Below are 17776 nucleotides of genomic sequence, written 5' to 3'. Positions count from 1 at the left end.
GTTAATGTTCCAAAGAGGGTCAAAACCAAGATAACAGTAGGGCTGGTTCCTTCTAAGGGTCAGAAGGGAGACTTGTTTCTTGCTACTGTCCCCAGCCCCTAATGGGCCACTAGAGACCACCAGTGTTCCTCGAAGTCTTGTCTTCTCTATTCTGAGTCCAAATGTTAGTGTTTTATGAAGACGTCAGTTGAAGTGGCTCATTCTTCATAGCCCACTGCCTGCGTGGAGATCAAACTCAGGGTCTTGAGAAGGCAAACCCTATACAAAGCGTTCCACTCCTCTTTAGTGTAAGTTAAATAAATAAAGCACACACAATAAAATTGTGTGTATTAAAGGCCAGATTTTGGTGGAGGTTGGGGGGTGGTGTGCACACCCTGTGATTATAGCACTTGGAAGGCAGGGGCAGGAGGGTGTATTACAAGATCCAGGGCAGCAGCCTAAGCTACAGAAGACCACATGAGACCCTTTCTAAAATGTAATGAAAAAAAAGGAAAGGAAGGGAGGGAGGGAGGAAGGGAGGAAGGGAGGAAGGGAGGGAAGAAGCAAGGAAGGAAGGAAGGAAGGAAGGAAGGGAGGGAGGGGGAAAGGAAAGGAAAGGAAAGGAAAGGAAAGGAAAGGAAAGGAAAGGAAAGGAAAGGAAAGGAAAGGAAAGGAGGAAAAGAATTTTGTATCTATTTCCAAAGAACAATATGGCACTTTGCTAGACCATGGAGTGTCTAAGTCCTGATTCACTCATCTTAACTTGATCACCTGCAAAGGCCTTATTTCCAAATAGGGTCACATCCATAGATATTTGGGGTTAGGAGTTCAACATCACCTCGGAGGCCCGTAATTCAGCCTTCAACTGGTACCTACCAAAATGCCTTTATTTCTAGAATGCTGATGCCAGGCACGTGGCACTTGTGGCTGAAAGACAGGAGAGCAGGTTCGCCCTGTTCTGAGCTCTTCCATTTCACTTATTGATGTTTTGAGTTCTCTCATCACTGATTAGGACTTCCTGGGTCCAGAAGAAAGAGAGCTCGACATTCAGGTATCTCCAGACAAGCACACTGCCCCAGCAGGTATTTTTCCAGGGAGGTGGGATGACTACAGGGCTATTGCATCTGGAATCTCAAACGAAGAAGGGGATGGGATCTTGTAAGGTGGCTGGAGCTGCAGAGATTTGGGCCATGTCCATTTTATATGCACACACTTCTCTGCTGTGTACCCTTTTGTTCTGTGGACTTGGTTTAGTACCCAGGGAAGACAATAGTGTTTGCGAGGAGCCTCGCATGAGCGTACATGGTCACATTAGGCTTGCAGCTGAGAAAATCAGAAGACAACAGCAGATGCTTCCGACAAGAACAAGACAGGAACTGAAGGAGAAAGAGGGGCAGAGTCTTTAAGAGCCACCTTGACTTGTTTGCCTTGCCCAGAGGTGATTAATTATACATCATCACAGGACGAGGCACGTGCTTTAGAAAGGCTTTTCAGTGAACTACAACCATTTGGGTTTTTATGGAATCAATCCAGGTGATTAAGGAAGAGGCAAGACTTGGGCAGAGAGAAAAATCTACAAAGCAGCCCCTCTGCACACGCATATTTGCTCTTTCAAAGCAAATTCTGCAGGAAATCCCAGCTGCTGATGCAAACCTTCACAGTTAATTTGTTCCCAGGGGCATATTGGCGACCATTATCCCAGAAGCATACACATGAAAATCCCATTATTTGAAATATATTCATTGTGTTTCTCTTTAACTCTCAGCTGTGCACTGGGAAGTTAGGAGTCTGAGAAAGAAAGCTGGAAAGGGTAGGAGTGATCTCTGCTGCCTTCTCCCAACAGGAAAGATACCCTCTTGGCGGCACATGCAGGATGCCATTATGAGAAAGTGTTTAAAGCTACAGGTAGTGGCAAGCCATGGGCTGAGGGTGTAGGTGTTGGGGGTGAGGTATGGCAGGATTGTGTGAGGTGTGGGTTGTGTCTATGTATGAGTGTGTGTGTGTGTGTGTGTGTGTGTGTGTGTGTGTGTGTGTGTAAGAGAGACAGAGATAGACAGAATGGGGTGTAGTAGGTGTGTGTGGGTTGGGTCTATGTGTGAATATGTGTGTGTGTCTGTGTGTAAGAGAGAGACAGAGATAGAGACAAAAGAGACAGAGAGAGTATTCTGTGAGGTTGTGAGTGTAGAGTATATATGTAGATGTGTGTATGTAGCTATGTCATACATGTCTGATGGCAGTTTTGTGTGTGTGTGTGTGTGTGTGTGTGTGTGTGTGTTATGTCTGTCTGTCTGGTATGTCATGCATATGTATCTATCTGTATGTTTATTTGGTGTGTGGTGTGTATACACATGAGCATACTGATTTATGTGAACTGGTTGGTACTGTGACCAACTCCAGGCTATAACTGTCCCTGGCTTCTTCATGATTCTAAAGTTATGTTTCTGGAAAATCCATTGTTCTCACCAATTTTCAACTCTCCATGTCAGCACAGGAGGACCCAATGCTGCACGTTACTACTTTGCTGGAGAGATGAGGTAAAGTCCCAGGAAAGTGAATTGCTCATTTAGAGTCTGTCCTTCCCTACTGCTTTAGTCTGCAGAGTCATCTAGCCTATGGCTTTGGGGGGGGGGCGGGGCAGGGGTGACTCCACAGCTCCCCTTGCATGTAGCACTCTCACCCAGTTCATTTGCTGCTTCTCGTCTACTATGGCCTTCCTTGTTTCTTCCTGCCTCCACCTTGCATCAGTGTGACACACCTCCTCGCCAACACACCTGGTACAGACTCGTGGAGAAAGGCTGTAATATACTCTAGCTATCCCATGGATGAGCTCAGCAACACAGTGAAGGTGAGGACCTGGATGTTGACCTTGCAGTCATTGAGCCCCTGCAGCCATTCACAGACACTGATGTGTAACACTAATCTTTTTTACAGTCTACTTTTAATGATGATTCTTAAATGCTTTAACCTCCATTTCACCCACCACCCACCAGAGGTAGTGGGAAAGAAAGGATACAGGGGAAGTGGACCTGTTTAGAAATGGTTCTTTGGAAAAAATCTTGTCAGTGTTGTCTGGAAATGGACAGTACAGTTCACAGATCTATAGCTACAGCTTGATCCATCCCTAAACATTTTATGGATCACCATTAGTCCAGTTCAGTAGAATCAGGATAGCAAACAGGAATCAGCAGCGGTGGCACTACCCAGAAGAGACAGCCAGGCCTCAGCCTCAACACCAGTCAACAACAGGAGGGACCAGCAGGAATGTCAGGAGAAATTCTTGGCTGGGCGTCTCACTGTGACAGCAAAGATCAACAAAGATGTGAGGCCAACCATTGTTGCACAGTTAGCTCTTTAGTATGCCTAGCTCAATCTCCATCACTGTCCATCCAGTTTTTATTATATTCCCTCCCAACACCAGATGTCCTTCACATCTTGTCTCAGTACACGTCTTGCCTCAGCACATTAGTCTGTCTCAGCTAATTATCACTCTGTCAATCAGCCCGAGTCTGCAGAGGCAGTAAGAAACTGTAGCACACCATCAAAAGTTTTTTGGTGTGTGTCTTTCTATGGAGTCCCCACAAATGGAGCTCAACTACACAATATAAGGCAGACCAATGCATGTGTGTTATCGTCAAAGAATCCTTCATCACATGTCCTTTCACATGTTTGTTTTAGCAGAACACCCTCTCTCCTGTGTCTGTTTCAGCCAAATGATCCTTCATGAGTTTGTCTTAGCGTCACCTGTGTCCACTTCAGGAAAACACTATCCACCATAGCTGACTTTTCAAAGGACCCTTAAGTCTTTACTTCTCTGGTAGCCGCTGTTCTGGTGAAACTTTTGTGGGCACATTGCTCCTGACTGGTCAGTGAGAATTTGGTTCCCTTCTTAAACTTCTGGGCTTATCAATCAGGACACTTAAGAAGCATCTAACAACCCTGGGTCACACATCATCTTCTTCTCTCCTCTGTAGATCAAGCTAATGTCCTTCTATCAACTTTCCCAATACATGAAAATGGAAATGGAAAACTGTACAGCATCAGCATCAGCATCAGCATCAACCAACCTGGTCCCCATGAGGCCTATTGACTGCTTCGTTCATGGTTATCTAATCACTACTTACCAGCTTTGGCTCTTGCTTTGGTGGCACATAGACATTGGCTAAACCTTTATGGAGATCCCCCACCTGCTAAGTCATAGCACCATGTAAGTGCCAGCTCTGGGCACATGTAGAAGCAAATGAGAAATGATAACCACTTGAAAGAGCTTTGCTGTGAAAGGTGAATGAAGCACCCACACCGTATAATCTGTGCATTGGTTAAATGAAAGAATTCTGTCTCTGTTGTAGAGTTTATCTGGCTTTGTGTGTGGCTTTTTTTAGATACATTAGGGAACAATATAGAAGGACCATCCATATTAAATATCTAAAACTATTCAGGGGAAGGAAGAGAGAGAGAATTTTTACAACGCTATATTTGTGCACTTCCTTTGTGGGAAGCTTCCAGTCAATGTCTTTGAAGCCTGCCCTTATGATACATGATAGGTGACAGAGTCAGGCAGTGAGCCTTGGGGTCCTCTTTGAAACCTGTTGGCAAAGGCTGGATCACATTTGGGACAATGGAGGACACAGAGAGGGTGGAAAGACAGAATCCATCATGGCTCCTACAAGAGCAGAACAAAGGAAGTCTGCCTCCTGTCTCCACCACCGCTCCAAGCGGGTTGTGTTCACTTTAAAATCATTCCCCAGGACAATAAAAAGTTAAGGAAACAAGGCCATGCGTGGTGGAGGGCTCTAGTAATCCCAGCACCCTAAGAGCAGAGACAGAAGGATTGCAGCCAAGTTCATCGAGGCTCACCTGGTCTACACAGCAAGTTCCAGGCCAGCCAGTGCAAACACAAGACCGATCAAACCCAAAACACCAAACAAACATTAAAACAACATCTGAAGGAAACATGCCTTTGTAGAGGGGTGGAATTCGGTACTGTACTTCCAATAAAAGGTAGAATGTTGCATTTCCTTGAACATAAACAAAAGTCAATGTAGAACAAAGAAGACAAGCAGAAGCCAGGTGTGAGGGGGTGGGATTTAATGCTTAATTGACTTGTGATCATTTCTGATCATCCATTCTCTCACTAGACTCAATGCAACCACTTTACTAAGAGAACCCGTTCATTCTGTATCAATAGTGTCTCTCTAATGAGAAATAAACGAGGGATGGCCTTTTTAATTGCCTTAGAGTGATTCCTTCTTTTAGTTCTAGTGGGCTGCCCGAAGTCTGCTGCTTAGGGGCTCTTCCTGCTTTCAAGGGCTTTCTCAGCAGCTTCCTTGCAGAAATAAAAAGGAGCTGCTCACAGCACCTCAGCTGCACACAATTAATCCCCTGCCAGGATGCTGCTGGTTGAATGATTCAGCAGCCTTTCAAAGGGCCTGACTAATCATGCACAGCCAACATGTGCTGCTACGAAGTTAATCCAACATGCAACGTCAAGAAATTAACCAGATTTATTCACAGGGGGGCAGGGGAAGCACAGAAACCAACAGAGGAAGGCTGAGAGGAAGAGGGTAGCCCCCACAGGGCCAGGAAGTCCACTGTGAGAACATAGAATTGTCCTCCTTGTGGAGGCTGGGATAGTCCATGGGCGTAGGCGCTTGTCAATTTGTAAGTCATTATTTCGAGGGAAAGAAGTTCGGTGATAAAGTACCAGTGTTAATTAGGATTTCGCTCCTAGTGCAGAACTTCTCACTACTGCTGGGCCTTCTACTCAGTTTCCTCTTATATGAACATCCTATAGAAGAGTTAGACTTGCCAAAGCTAAGAAATTAACCTTGGTAGATTACTTTTAGTTAAAAGACATTTGTGGATTGTACTAGTTTCTGGGTGGTTTCATGTTGTTCAACAACACTGCCCCATGCCCCCAATCCAAGGTCATAATCTGTTTAGTCAAATACAACTGTAAATGTTAGATCGTTTTCTTCTAGATTTACAGAAAACTGCAAAAACAGAAGGCACATAGTGCCCTGCCACCCCCCACCCCCCCCACCCCCACCCCCCGTATCCACCACACAGTTTTCTCAGCCATGGCGTCCTGGGTAAATTTCCATGTCAAAGCGTGAAGCTGACCCCTGGGCTAATACAGAGTGTGCTTGATGTCCTGCGCATGCATGTCCCAGTCAGATCCAGTCTTAAATCACATTTTACCTCAGAACCAAGAAGCTCTGTGTTTCCCTAAAACATCTCTCCACGCTCTCTGCCCCAGGAGGACATTAGCCCACACAGGTAAACTGGGAGATGACACTGATCCTCAAATACACGGCTCAGAGAAACAAAGGTCCTCTTGGAGCAATGCCTGTTCAACAGTCTTAGGAGAATGGGTCTGTGGCTAGCCGTTACGATGATTAAAAATCCAGACCTTTAAGCCTCATTGTGCTGTAGTCTGACCCTTCCTTCCCTTCAGTCTCAGCTCTGCTCTTCAGAGCGTGTATGGTACAGGAACAGGAAAGAGAGTAGCCACAGTGAACTAGCCAGCAAGGCGGCAGCACACCCCAGCCCTGACCACCTAAAGCCAGGCCACACACACAGTATCACAGTGCAGAAACTCGGGCCCACAGTGCCTGGACAGCCCAGTGGCTCGCATGAGCATACCCTAGAACCTTCCTAGTCCTGAGATTCTTTAACACAGTGTGTCATACTGTGGTGACCCCCCCCCCCCAAGCGTAAAATTATTTCGTTGCTACTTAGTAACTGTAATTTTGCTACTGTTATGAATAATAAATATCTGACAGGCAGGATATCTGATAAGTAGCCTCTGAAGGGATCGTGGCCCACGGGTTGAGAACCACTGCTCTAGAATATCTGCAGGGGTTGGAGGATGGGGATGGGGGTGCTTGTTTTATCTTACAGCTTCTTTGACATGGCTGCTTTGACCCTGAGTTTTATAAATTCTGAAAACAGTATCTTTGATGTGCAAAACAGACATGGCCGTCTCTCCTATGGGAAGGGTACCATCTTTTACACCCATTATACTTACTGTTATTCCTCAACTGCCACTCCCAGACCATGAATGCCAGTGTGAGTGCAACGGGAAAGCCTTTTGACAGCCCGTAGATTTACAGTGTGGTGAGACTGCTCCAGTGCAGTGCCACGGCTCCCAGTCCCCAGATCAACGGCATCACAATCCCTGCCACGCTAGAACTTCACGCACCGCACCAGCAAAAAGTGTTCTTTGAGCTTCACAGTGGATGGAGTGGATTCTAAGATGACATGCATTAGCTCTGCCCCAGTGAGCTCGAAGCATGGGTTCCCAGCATGCAAAGGGTACGGGAGTGAATCTGCATCTAAGATGAAGTCACACAGCTCTCGACCTGGATTAAGAGTTCAGGCAATGGTCACAAAAAGGGGTTTTCACCCCCGTGAGTCAATTCAGGAGTCAGCATGCAGCCTTGATCCTTCCTACACCCAGAGGGAAAAATGACAGTGGGGTGGGAGGAATGTATACATTTTGGTGAACGATCCACAGGGGTGCCCCCTCTTTTAAAAAGAAAAAGGCACTGCACTGCATTGCACTGCACTTCACGGTACTGACAGAGAGCACGGTCTGTGTCTATCTTGGCCACTCAAGGATGATTAAAACCTGGTGAGAGGAAAGGGGAAGAGCGATGTAGAACATTCCTGTTTGATGTTTGACCCTGTAGGCTTTCAAAGCCAGTTTTTCCAGAAGCCTAACTGATTGGCGCAGTCTCAAACCTCTGTCGATAATTTATACTCCTGGGCTAAATCTGTAGCGTTGCCAAGAAGCTGTGTGTGCCAATCTTACAAAAAAAAAAAAAAAAAAAAAAAAAAGGACTGGGTGTTCTTCCTGTATGGAATCCCTAGGCGGAGCTCAGGGAGAGTCCCCCGCCACTGTGAGGGGTCCTTGTTTCTATGTGGGAAAATGAACACCGAAGGTAGGAATTACTAGATATGATATCTTCCATTGAAAAATCCCAAGTCACTCCATCACTGTGTGGCTGCTGTTGAAAGAGATTTTGCAGTATCCACTCTTGTCCTGTGGGTGTTCCCTGTAGGAAGCCCGGCAGTGCTGCCAATTCAAAACCAAGGTTCTGACTCCCCAAAGCAGCCCCCCCAGACGGAGGGACCTTTAGGAAAGAGCTTGCTGGACAAGCTGCCTACCCAGATTCTGCTCTGTTCTTTCTTTGGGCTGTTGACATCTGATCTCTTCTTCAAGCACCTTCTACCTAGCATACTAAGGCAGGCTCTCCTGCGAAACCCAGAAGTCCATCTTCACCTGCATTCTGGGAATCTGAATGTGGGCCCTCATGCTTGTACTGCACAGGAGTATACCAAATGACCCCTTGATTTGTTCTAATCACTTTTTAAAAAGACATATTTCATTTTAAGTGCATGAGAGCTTTGCTCGTATGTATGTATGTATGTATGTATGTATGTATGTATGTATGTATGTGTATTGCTTGCACGCCAAGTACACAAAATGACCAGAAGAAGGCATCAAATCCTCTAGAATTGGAATTAGAGAGGGTTGTGAGCCATCGTGTGGGTGCTGGGAATTGAACAAGTACTCTTAATCACTGAGTCACCTCTTCAACCCTTCGTTATTTATTTATTTATTTATTTATTTATTTATTTAACATACCTTCTCTGAAGTGGGTCCCCTCAATAATCACACACCAGCCAGGGATCTAAATAGCAATGATATCACTCTCTATTGTGTAAAACATCTCAGGAAACAAACTCCCTCAACACGCACAGGATCTCTGACTACTGGGCTGACCAAGAAGCTCTCATGCAATTGCCAGACATGGGGATCTGTGCCATAACCAAGATCTACCTAGGTCACACATGAGACACAGAGCTATGTCTTACTCAGATGATTAGGGAGTCATTGTGTTAGGTTCAGGCTTAAGGTAATCTGTCATCTAGAAAATGAAGAGAGAAAGGACATTCTACACCAACAACAGAGACCATGAACAGGCAAAGAGAAAAGAAGGTTGGCACATTCGACAGGGACTCTGTGCCAGGAGAAAAGGGGGTATGGGAAGGTGGGAGGTAAACAGAGACCAGGTCACCAGAGGAGGCTTAAAGCAGTGTAGTGTAAGTGTCATGGTGGCTCTGCAGAATGGGAGTCCCCACCATGCCATCACTGTCCTGTTCACCATTCATGTATTTTCTTCCACCAGCAGTTTAGAAAGTGTGTTAGAAAGAAATAGCACTGGGGACAAGGACAGCACAAGGAGACCCTGGCACCACGGCAGGGGCCAAGTATAAACATCAAGAAAACAGGCAGGGGCAGATGGGATGAGCAGGTGATGCATCCTGGACATTTTGTATTGAGGTTGGGGTTGGAGTTAGCTCCTCTCTGGCCTGCTTGACCTAAGTGTATGCTTGCCAGGCAAGGGGCTCAGTAGGAGGGGGAGCCAGGAGGTCCTGTCAGCTTTGGAACAGCAGCTTCATCTCAAATGGGCCCCAGTCCCTAGCAGTCTATGCCTAGGGGATACTATATCTCTTCTTGATGCATCTGGTCACAGTGTTAATTGTGATACCTGGTTCCCAGCAAGCCTGGAAACATGCTACCATGTGAGCCCCTCAGGTCCTAACTCTGCCCTTTCCAGCCCTGTGTCTGCAGGTAGAAGAGACTTGAAAAGAAAAGCCCTAAGCCCTGAGACACCCCAGGTGCTGGAGATGCCCCTCAAAGGGCTCAGTACTTAATCCCCTGCCGTGGTGTGTCACACTTTTCTTTCAAGCTGGCAATCTGAACCATCCCAAGCCAGCCGCTTTGGAACAACTGTAGAAAAGTTGATCAGAGCCACCCTGTAAGCAGGAAGGGACATGTGCTGTTCATCAGCTCCACGTGTTTCCTAGAGAGCCACATTTGGCCCTCTTCCCCTACTGCCCACCACCACCAGCACCACCCATGTGTAGACAAGTGTTTCGGGATCAGCGGGAGATTGTAAAAGAAATAAAAGACAGCCTCCACCCCAGAAAAAAATGTATCATCTAGTTGGGAGAAACGGAACATCCACAGATGTACCCAACAGCTTAAAGACACATGGACAGAGAAACACTGTGGAAAGCCTCAGTGGGGGAAACCACCTCTTGAGTGGAAAGGCTTCCTTCTCATGGAGCACACAGCACAAGGCCACCCTCTCCAGCTCAAGCACTCATTTGTTGTTTACAGTCCACCCCATTTTAGAAAGGGTTTTGAGAAATTGATAAGAATAACTCGTGGAAATAAGAACTAGAAAGAAGTGGCAAGAGGCTGTGTCAGGCGCGGCGATTCTTGCATCTTGATGTTTCAACACACTTGATGCTTTGTGGTTTCATCACAATCGATAACAGGTCAGAATGCAAATCTTCATAAAGACCCTGGCCAGAAAAGACCATCATCCTGGAGGCGGAGCCCAGTGACACCATCAAGAACGTGAAGGCCAAGATCCAGGATAAAGAGGACATCCCCTCTGACGTGCAGAGTTTCATCTCTGCTGGCAAGCAGCTGGAAGATGGTCACAACAACATCCACAAAGAGTTGGCCCTACACCTAGTCCTCCATCTGAGGGGTGACTATTCATTCTTCAGTCTGCATTCCCAGTGGGCAGTGATGACATTACTCTGCACTCTAGCCATTTGCCCCAATTTAAGTTTAGAAATTACAAGTTTCAGTAATAGCTGAACCTCTGTTTAAAATGTTATAACACTTTTTTGTTGCATGGTAAGAAAGCAGAAGGGGAAGAGGAAGAAGGAGATAGAGGAGGTAAAGGAGGAGGAAGAGGAAGAGGAGGAGGAGAAGCCAAACAAACAAATGAAAAAACTAGAAATATAAAGGAAGACCAGAACTAAGGGAAATAACACAGAAATGTCAAATTTAAGCATCTCATGTTTAATAGATCTGCTTAGAATCTAGGTTTTTCTTTTCCTTTGTGTAATAAAGTAAGGTTTGGTATGTAGCTGTCATCATCAATACTGGGGGCAGGGGGAACAGAACTCTAAAACTTTGCTTAGTCAAACCTTGTTCTTGGGACATTAGCCTCTGCATGAAGGAGAGAATAGATACAAAGGTTTCAAGACAACTCCAGATCTACTGAGGAATAGTCTACACTTTAAGAGGTGCTCAGAGGGTTCACAGAGGTGACTCAGTGGCTGAGGGAAGATGTTGTTCTTCCAGAGGACTGGAGTCAGAGGACCTAAGTCAAGTGGCTCCTATCACCTTACCTACAGCTCCAGGGGATCTGATGCCCTCTTCTGGCCTCCATTAACACTAGCATTCGTGTGGCATACACTCACATGAAACAGACACATAGACAAAAAGCTCCATTTTTAAAGGTTTCTTTCATCTGAAATTCCCAACAGGAAATCTTGAGATATAAGAGACTATTCAGAGGGATTTTTTACAATAAACTAACAAGTGACTGACTGTTTCTTGCAGTAACTTTTAAAATAAAGATTGCTCTAACATGACAGCCTCCTAAGCAGGGATTCTTAGACACAGCACCAAAAGCATGATTCATAAAAGAAAAAAAAATGTAAGTTGGATTTCATCAAAATTTGAAATGTTTCTTTAATGAAAGACCTTGCTTAGGAGGCTAGTCAGACTGCCGTTTGGGAGAAAACACTTGCAAACAATATGTTCAAGTTAGCTCTGCAGCTCAGAGTTGTAGCTCAATAGTAGGCTGCTTATAAATTAGGTAAGGTTCTAGGTTTGATCCCTAGCACTCCTTCAACATACATGCACACGTGCGCGTGCACACATACACACAAACACACATACACCTTGAAATAGATTCAATAAAAAATTAATAGTATTTAGACTATATAAAGAATCCTTGCTGGGCGTGGTGGCGCACACCTTTAATCCCAGCACTTGGGAGGCAGAGGCAGGCGGATTTCAGAGTGCGAGGCCAGCCTGATCTACAAAGTGAGCTCCAGGACAGCCAGGGCTACACAGAGAAACCCTGTCTCAAAGCAAACAAACAAACAAGCAAACAAACAAACAAACAAAGAATTCTGCTGGCCAGGCACAGTAGCACAGTAGTGTACACCTTTGATCACAACACTCTTTAGACAGAGGTAGAACAGGCTCTGGGAGTTGGGGGGGGGTGCCCTGGTCTACGTAAAGAGTTCTAGGCCAACTAGAGCTACACAGTGAGAAAGTCTATCAAAAAAGGGAGGAAGGGAGGGAGGGAGGGAGGGAGGGAGGGAAGGAGGGAGGGAGGGATGGAGGGAGGGAGGAAGGAAGGAAAGGAGGAAGGAAGGAAGGAAAGGAGGAAGGGATGGAGGAAGGAGGGAAAGAAGGAAGGAAGGAAGGAAGGAAGGAAGGAAGGAAGGAAGGAAGGAAGAAGGGAAAGAAGGAAGGAAGGAAAGGAGGGAGGGATGGAGGAAGGAGGGAAAGGAGGAAGGAGGGAAAGAAGGAAGGAAGGAAGGAAGGAAGGAAGGAAGGAAGAAGGAAGGAAGGAAGGAAGGAAGGAAGGAAGGAAGGAAGGAAGGAAGGAAGGAAGGAAGGAAGGAAGGAAGGAAGGAAGGAAGGAAGGAAGGAAGGAAGGAAGGAAGGAAGGAAGGAAGGAAGGAAGGAAGGAAGGAAGGAAGGAAGGAAGGAAGGAAGGAAGGAAGGAAGGAAGGAAGGAAGGAAGGAAGGAAGGAAGGAAGGAAGGAAGGAAGGAAGGAAGGAGGGAAAGAAGGAAGGAAGGAAAGGAGGGAGGGATGGAGGAAGGAGGGAAGGAAGGAAGGATGCTTACTACTCAGAAGAAAAAAATCCAATTATAAAATGGGAAAGAGACAGGAGTAGGCCCTCATTAAAGGAAGAGATGGAAGGCAAAGAAGCCTGTGAACAATACCCACCCTCACAAGCGAGCAAGGAAATGCAAATCTAAACCACATGATGGTATCACCCCAGACTCCTCAGAACAGCTAACTCAAATAACTGGGACCCCACCAAGGGCTGGGAGGGAAGTCTCTCACACACACTGTGCTTGTGGGAATGAAAACATGGCCCACAATGGGAAATGCCTTGGCAGTTTCTCACCAAAGTAAACACACCACTGTCCCACAACCCAGCTTTACAACGCTGGGCATTTATCCCAGAGAAATGAAGACTTACATTTGCACAAAAGCGTGTACACAAACATCCGCAGCAGCTTTATTCATAATAGTTACAAAGTAGAAGCAAGCCAGGCATCCTTCACAAGAGAAATGATGAAACAAACGCCAGGGGACTTGCATAGCAGAATGCTGCTCACCAAAAGAAGAAGGAACCACTGACACATAGGTGCTCCATTGGATCTTAGGGGCATTATGTTTAGTGACAAAAGCTGATGTCAGAATGTTGCATCTTCTAGGATTCCATGTTTTAAAGCAACATCTCAAAAGAGCTAAACTATAAAGGTAGAGAACAAACCTTCTCTAGCCAATGGGCAGAGACATCACTAGGGTCAAGAGTGTGACTTCGAAGACAGAGCAAGAGGGAGCTTCGCTGTAGTGAAGGGAGAGTTTTACACACACAGGCATGTGAGCACACAGACACCACACACATGCACAATACGTACCACACATGTGTACATATACACACATGCACACATACATACAACACACATGGACACATACAGCATATGTACACATATATACCACACTCACGTGCGCACATGCCAACACACACACACACACACACACACACACGCACGCACGCACGCACGCACGCACGCATGCACGCACGCACGCACGCACGCATGCACACACGCACATACACACTCATGTGCTGTGAATGAATATGCTCTTTAATCCAGTTCACCATACTGTGTCATTACTCTCTAGCGTTAATGTTTCACTGCAGTCATGAAACATATGAGCAGCTGGGCGATGAGCTCATGAGACGCCTTGTGACATTTTACACTTTCCATGGATTGATAATTATCTCAAGAAAAAAAAAACCTCCCACATATTTTAGTCTAAAAGCAATTTAATAGAAACTCAAGATAGTGTGATTTAAGGTCACTGCTGTCTTTGTAAAATTTTGTGACAAACACTGCCACTAACACAGAGATGGTGCTGGCGGTGGTCCTGCTGCTGCTGCTGCTGCTGCTGCTGCTGCTGCTGCTGCTGGTAAAGCTAAGCCATTCTGATTCTCATCTTTACCAATTTCTCTGGTGTAAACACTCCCATAGCTTAGTGGGTGACCAGCCTCATGCTAACATTGGCTCCCAGAATTCTCAGGAAGCAGCACAGACCAGTTCCGGCACTCTATTGCTTCCAAGGTGGCCCTAGGTTAACAATATCACACTAACTTGATGGCATTATTAAAAATCCCTTTTCTGGAGCCAGTGAAGCTGAATCCTGAAGGTTCTCAAGAGAAAGTTCCAATGATACACTCCAACTGTCTTCTCACCACACGCTGAGTGCTATGCTGCTAGTCAAAGACATAAACTAGAAGTGTAGCCTCCGTGGCCTCATACGTGGCGCCTCAGAACACACACACAGTAGAAAACCAACTTCTTCCATCCAAGTCCTACCCGTACTGACCCTGCTTAGCTTCTGAGAGGTGTGGTAATCAGTCATAAACCAGGATACTGTGGCCATAGAGCATCAACTTCCTCTCTAGTCAAAGGAAGAAGAGACGTGAAATGCAGTGTAAGGCGAGTGGTATGGCATCATTGAGCAGCATGGGGAGGGAGTCAAGAGCTGACTTTGCCAAGGTCTCCTGTCCCAAGCCTTCTCACGGAGTAGGACCATTACAGTCATAGGTGGCTCCTGCTCACAAGGAGAGGCCTGTTGTGCTTTCTACCTAACTCTGCTCTGCTTAAAAAAAAGCCTCAGGGCTACATTATCCACTGTATCCTTAAGGACTTTTCAAAAACCCTCTGACATTTATTCTTGTTTTCCATTCCATTTTTAACTGACAAATAATAATTATACATATGTATGGGATCCAATATGATGTGTTAGTCTACATATACATTATAGAAAGAACCTATCAAGCTAAAGGGCATATCTATTTCTTGCTAGCTGAGCATATTTTGCGGTGAGAATTTTAAAACTTTATGCTGGAATACACAATACATAATTTAAATATATAACACAGTGTCTATCACTGTATGTATCTACAGTTTTATATCTCCTTGAATTTTATTTATGCAAGTATATACTATCAACACATTAATGATGTGTGGATATATAAATCCATTATTATTTACTCTGAGTAACTATACATTTTTATCGACAAAATGGATAATCACTGCCCTGTGACCAACACTTTCCCTCTTCCCACAGCCCAGCTGGCACCCTCAGGTCACCATCGTTGTACTTTGTAATTTTTGTATTTTTGAAGCAGGGTAGCTTAAAGTAGCCTCTAGCTAAGATTCTCCAGCCTCAGCTTCCTGAGTGCTGGAGTTTAAGTTCAGTATCACCATGCCTGGCTAAAGCACATTTGGCCGAATTTGACGCTTCTCAGTTTTTCATATGCACTGCAGTATCCCGAAAGTCCTTAAAAACGACTGCCAGGCCCAACCTCAAAGATCCTGATTGCATCACCAGGGGATGAGGCCAAGGCACGAGGAATGAAGCTCCCAGGTGATCTGCAGGCACATCTTAGGCTGAGAGCCTCACCCTTTGCCTGGGCTGAGAAGCCCCACCCACTGTTCACTGAACTTGGTTCTTCGCTTTGCTTTGTTTATGCATATCAAAATTCATTCTTTTTTAAGTAGGAACAGAATTGCAAACTTCATAAGTCAAAACAACATTAAAAATGTGTATCAAGAAGCTGGCGTGGGGGGGGGGATGAGTCAGCAATTAAAAGTATTTGGCTTTTCATAAGACCCAAGTTTGATTCCCAGTACCCACAGGGCAACTCAAAATCATCTTCATCACCAACTCCCCATCATGTCACCCTAGGGATCGAGCCCTGGAAATATGGGCCCCTGGGGGACAGTCAGCACCCAGAGCATAGCTGTGAGCCTGGAAATGCGAGAACAAATTTTGCTTTTATTCATTTGTCCAAACCCTCCTACCAAGATCATCTGCCTTGGCCATTGTCTCTTTGCAACACTCCAGAGGCACTCTGAAAAACTGTACCCCTAAGTCAATACCTATCCCCCCCTTGGCCTCTAATGAAGGGCTTTCAGAGGTCAAAACTTGAGCCAGTTATCGTGACAAACAACTTTTACAAAGTCTACCTGCATGCTGTTCCTTTTTCTCAAATCAAGCCACCTACCATTTGCAAATCTGATAATGTTCATATAAAATCAGAAGACTGAGGCTCACACACATCACATCCTCTGGCAGTGTCTCCTCCTGAGCGTCCTGAGTCTGTGACCCTCACATGGGCCACCTGCCCTCCAGCATGCCATCTTTTGGCCTTTCTCTTCATTCAACAGTATACCTAGCCTGATGCCTTTCCATCATCCCACTAGACATGAGCAGTTTGTGAATCCCTTCAGTAGAGTCCAGCAGCATACGCCCAATTCAGTTACAAGTCTAAAGCCCCTGCACTTCCCCCAGCCCTTGTGGGAGTTAGTATAGTACATATCACAGCACTGTACCAGGAGCCAGTAGGCCAGCTAGCAGCAGGCACAAAGCTATTTCCTCAGTTCAGCCCTCTGATGAAGCCCATCAGCATTGAGCTCACCATCATGTTCCAGGAGCTGCCACATTTCCAACTCTCAAAGACTCAAGTCCCATTGGCAGAGACAAAGTCTAACTTTATATAAGCCATGTTTCAACATTTGCTTGGAGGATGGCTACTCACTCGTGCCACCCTTGGTCTGATCTCACACTAGGTCTTGGCACCTAGTGGCCCTTGGTGATTAATACCAGTCATTCATTCAGAGTTAACAGCCCCAGACTGACAGCCATAGATAAATTAACAACATTGGAAAAACAGTAAAGGCAGCGTGTCTATAGTGGGTCACTGGAGACTATGACAGCAGTCTAGAGTGCCTCTGCTCAGATACACTGTTAATGAATTTTAGAAGATGGTGTTTTCCTGGTTCTTTTTTTTAATTGTTCTGAAGTTGCCCATATTTATCTTGATTAAAAATCAAGCCAACTCCTAGAGACATTAATGGGTTTTATATGCTTAGAAGTGAATATTGCGAGCAGATGGAGGAAGCGGGTAGGGGTGGGAGGGGGGCTGAGCCTTGTATTTCCATCTGAGTGGCTGTTAAAATGGATCCAGGGCGTTGAGGAATGGGGCTGCTTTAAATTAGAGGACTGTTTACCTCATTGTGTCTGCCAAGGAAGTGTGGGCCAAAATTGAGCTTGCACCTTGTTAAAGAGGCAAGCCGTACACTCCGGCCTTGAACTCTGCTCCTGATGGTTCAAGGCCATTTATAACAAGTGACTCTGGTTTTGAACGTTGCTATCTTGGCACAGATATTTAAACATCCCAGATGGGGGAAGGGAAAAGAGTGGAGGTCTCCTTGAATCAGCAAATTGAAACTGACCCCACTTACCTGGGGTAAAGCAAGAAGATGAGGTAGAAGACTATGGGGTGGGAAGAGGCTAGTTCCCACATTTTATGGATGAGGAAATTGTAACTGGGGAGGTTAAACTCAAGGAGTCAAGAAGGTAGAGCCTGAGGGCCATATGCAAAAGTCAACCCCCAGCAGCGAATGGGTCTCTCCCTCCCTCACTGTCTCAGCATCCTCCTGCCTCAAAGACTGAAGAAAAAACAGGATGAGCTAGCAGCACTTGGAAGTCACCTGTTTCCAGAAGACTAGATGATGAAGCACACATCCTACAGCCGATTTGGGGGCCCAGAATCTCCTGAGATGAAATGGTCAGCTCATGAGGACAGGTACCA

At 45.7% G+C, this 17776-nt stretch overlaps 1 long non-coding RNA gene and 1 pseudogene across 3 annotated transcripts; both read left to right on the top strand.

Annotated features, from left to right (window-relative positions):
- The first annotated feature begins 1733 nt into the window (after positions 1–1733).
- Gm29851 lies at positions 1734–4517 on the top strand. Of its 3 annotated transcripts, none has more exons than XR_388736.2 (4): positions 1734–1884; positions 2471–2513; positions 2725–2824; positions 3951–4517. It is a non-coding gene; the product is annotated as a predicted gene, 29851 (long non-coding RNA). The 3 variants fall into 3 exon arrangements; XR_388734.2 differs by having other exon boundaries at positions 2466–2513; XR_001780235.2 differs by lacking the exon at positions 2725–2824 and having other exon boundaries at positions 2466–2513.
- On the top strand, positions 10369–10566 carry Gm12285 (predicted gene 12285; annotated as a pseudogene).

The sequence above is a fragment of the Mus musculus genome, chromosome 11 (assembly GCF_000001635.26).
Source record: "Mus musculus strain C57BL/6J chromosome 11, GRCm38.p6 C57BL/6J".
In the NCBI taxonomy this organism is placed as follows: Eukaryota; Metazoa; Chordata; class Mammalia; order Rodentia; family Muridae; genus Mus; species Mus musculus.
This window is presented reverse-complemented; position numbering and strand designations above follow the sequence as displayed.